The sequence below is a fragment of the Mus caroli genome, chromosome 4 (genome assembly GCF_900094665.2).
Source record: "Mus caroli chromosome 4, CAROLI_EIJ_v1.1, whole genome shotgun sequence".
NCBI lineage: Eukaryota > Metazoa > Chordata > Mammalia > Rodentia > Muridae > Mus > Mus caroli.
The window spans coordinates 80449366-80453314 of record NC_034573.1 but is presented as its reverse complement, the minus strand read 5'-3'; positions in this window follow the sequence as shown (position 1 = coordinate 80453314).

Below are 3949 nucleotides of genomic sequence, written 5' to 3'. Positions count from 1 at the left end.
TGCTTGTGGACGTTGTACATCGTGGTGCGGAGCGTAGTGCGCACAACGATGTACAACGTCCACAAGCAGGTAGGAGAACACCAGGGCTGGGAAGGGGGGGGGGGGGGGGGGGGGGGGGGGGGAATTTTGGGATAGCATTGGAAATGTAAATGAAGAAAATACCTAATAAAAATAAAAATAAAATAAAAAATTTAAAAAAGAGGAGAGTTATGAATGGTTATGGTCTAGGACATGAAGGATATGAAATAGGATAGATTCAGGGATTTCCTTTTCTTTTTTCTATACGTCTTTCTTTATCAGGTAAGGGGATTACGGGTTGAGAAGAAAACGAGGGGATATTCAGAGAAGGAGGCTGCCATGAAAGGAAATGGATCATGAGCATGAGGCCAGGAGAAACAGTGAGCAGGAAGCGGACACATGCCTGGGCTATAAGTTAAAATAGCTCCAAAACTTGCCACAGCTAGACTAAGAGCTTGTAAACAAAACACATGGATTGTGTGTCTCTTCTATGTGCTAGTAAGAATTTACAATTCATTTTACAAATTTCATTCTGTCGTATGAACTACTAACATAGCCAAATCATCAATGATGTCCTCCTGGAAAGGATGGGATCAGTACAAGAATCTTATGATGCTGTGATTGGCTGAATCAACATAAACAATGGAAAGTAATTTATGGTTTAATAGCATTTTAGAAAAAAAATTAGTTGGTCATGTTTGTCCCAAAAATCTCTTCTTGTTCAGTTTTATTCAATAGTTTCTTTTCCTTTTTTTTAAAAAAGCAATTCTTAGACAAGAAATATGAATGAGCTGCATATTAAGTAATATCAGCATACATTGTAATTTTTAGTCTTGTTACCTATTTTAGCCCATTTTATTATGCTAATGCTTTGTGTGCTGGAATGTGTGCTAGTATGTGGAGTCCACAGGACTTTGGATACAGGTCATTAGGCTCTACCTACCTTTTGGTTTGTGTTATTGTTGCCAAGAAAGGGTCTCTCCCTGGCTTAGAACTTGCTAAGTAGGCTGGTCAGCGAGTCCTAGGACCTGCCCTTCTCCAGTTCCCCAGTACTAGAGTTTAGTCCCAAGCACATGTGTGCTAGGAATGAAGCTCAAGTCCTTATGTTTGCAAGGCAAGCATACTGAGCCAGCTACCTAGCCCATCTTGGTTTTCCCCCTAGTCTATCTCATTGCCTTTTCATTAACTTTCAAGTAAAGTGTGGTCTTTCAGGACCCTTTCCCCTTCCCTCTCTTCCTTCCTTCTCATGGAAGACATACACACAGAGAGAAGCTCACAGAAAAAGTACCATGGTTGTGGGAGGAGGGCTCTCCAGCCCCTAAATCTGTTGGTGATGAACTGGGTCCCATCTGGCCACTGAGTATGGCCCATTTTCTCCCACCAGGAAATCCCACCACAGATTCACTCAGAATGACCCCACCTTCTGGGTCTCCTGCACACTGATCAGGTTTGTAGGGCACAATGTTCCTGCACTACAGGGCAATTTGTGAATTACTGTTTTCCAGGCAAGCAAGACATAATTTCCCTGGGCTCAGAGGCTTCCTCCATGACTCAGAATTTCAGTGGTTTTCTAGTCTAGCTGCCCTGTACTCCTAAATTGAGATGATAAAAGATTGCAGGAGATGAAAGTGGTTATAACCCTTCTGTAGGTCTGCCTAAGGAAAAGAATTTTCCAAAATTTTAGGGAGATTCCTTATGCAATAGAAACAGCTTTGAACACAAGGCTGTCTCATTGTAAAGGCTTGGGTGTCATAATTGGGTGGTGTTTATGCTAGGTTTTTTTTTTTTCAACTTGACACAAACTAGAGTTACCTGAGATAAAATAAACCTTAATTCAGAAATTGCCTCCATCACAAGTCCTATAGGCATGTCTAAGGCATTTTCTTGATGACTAACTGATGCACGGTAGGTGATGTCATGCCTGGGCAAATGGGCCTGGGCTATATAAGAACTCAAGCTGAACAAGTCATTAGGCAGACCTCCTCTGTGGTCTCTGCTTCAGTTCATGCCTCCAGGTTCCTGCCTTGAACTCCTGTATTGACTTCTTTCAGCGAGGAGGAACGGTAACCTTAAGATTAAATACACCCTTTCCTCCACTATGTTGATTTTTGCCATGGTGTTTATTACAGCAACAAAAGGTGAACTAAGATAATGCTCAATCAATGGTAGTGGTTCTGAGCATGCTCCAAGGCATTTGAGTGGAGAGCACATCTGCTAACTTGGCTAAGCTTCCTGTGGAGCCTTGAACGCTCTCTTCTTGCCAGAGAACTCCATTGTACTCGCTCATCTTCAAACTCTCACGCATACAAAAGCAGGATCCTGAAGCACTAGCTGTTATTTTGTTTTGTTTGATTGTTTGTTAATTATTGCTTGTCCTTTTTGTTTGTTGAAATGCTGAAGGATCAAATGCAGAGTCTTCCATGTGTCAGGCAAGTGTTCTACCACTGAGCCACATCTCCAGCCCTGTTTGGTTGGTTTTTAGTGACTAGTTAGTTATCTATGTTTCCAGATGTGAGAACGCCTGGTCAGTATTGAAAGGTGGCAGCAAAGTCAGTCTCAAAGAGGCTAGGAAACGCTTCTGAGTCTGCCCTCTGCCCATAGGTATTTTCTTCAGTAATTAGCACTTTCCTATATTGACTTTGCCATATTGCAAAGGACAGCCATAGAAAGTCAGTTTCTGAGAAGCCAAGTGGGGAAAAGCAGAGAAGGGAAATCTACATCCAACCATTGGTCTCATTAAAATCTACTGACATCAGAGAAATAGAAGGCAGCAAAGAGCAAAAATCAGACATCACTGAGCTTTCAGAATACGGTGTGTGTGTGTGTGTGTGTGTGTGTGTGTGTGTGTGTGTGTGTGTGTGTGTGTGTGTATGTAGGGGAATAGGATAATGTGTCCTGCAGCTTCTTTGACTCTCAGATAGTAACAAAGCCCTTTGACAGCATAGAGCAGACAGTGTCTAGCATCCCAGGACAGGAGGTACAAAAGACAGTTACAGCTGATGAGCAACGAAACCTGGGGATGACTTCCTATCTTTGGGGAAGCCATTTTTCCTTTTATGCCTGCTGGAAGCCAGTATGACTTTGTCAGGAAGATGTGAGTCAGGGTTCACCATAAGCAAGTCAGTCAGGAATCCCCTGGTCTGATGAGGTTTGTTTTAGTTTTGGAAGTTTAAATAAAGTCTTATGAATATATAAAATATGTAAGTCCATATATTAACAGATACTTATAAAGAATTACAAATTAATTACTACTATTATAAAGAATAATAGTAAATGAAAGTAAAGCATGTCAAATAAGTGATTAAAGATAAAGACCAACGGATGTAATATTTTCTGTGTAGATATATGGTCAAAACAACCTTGCTAATACTTCAAAATAATCACTTCCATGAGCCAATGACTCTTTTTCTTTTTTTTAAATTTAATTTTTTATTAGGTATTTTCTTCATTTACATTTCCAATGCTATCCCAAAAGTCCCCCATACCCTTCCCTTCACTCCCCTACCCAACCACTCCCACTTCTTGGCCCTGGTGTTCCCTGTACTGAGGCATATAAAGTTTGCAAGACCAATGGGCCTCTCTTTCCAATGATGGCCAACTAGGCCCTCTTCTGATACGTATGCAGCTTGAGACATGAGCTCTGGGGGGTACTGGTTAGTTCATATTGTTGTTCCACCTATAGGGTTGCAGACCCCTTTAGCTCCTTGGATACTTTCTCTAGCTCCTCTATTGAGGGCCCTGTGATCCATCCAATAGCTGACTGTGAGCATCCACTTCTGTGTTTGCTAGGCCTCAGCATAGCCTCACAAGAAACAGCTATATCAGGGTCCTTTCAGCAAAATCTTGCTAGTATATGCAATGATGTCAGCGTTTGGAGGCTGATTATGGGATGGATCCCCTGGTATGGCAGTCTCTAGATGGTCCATCCTTT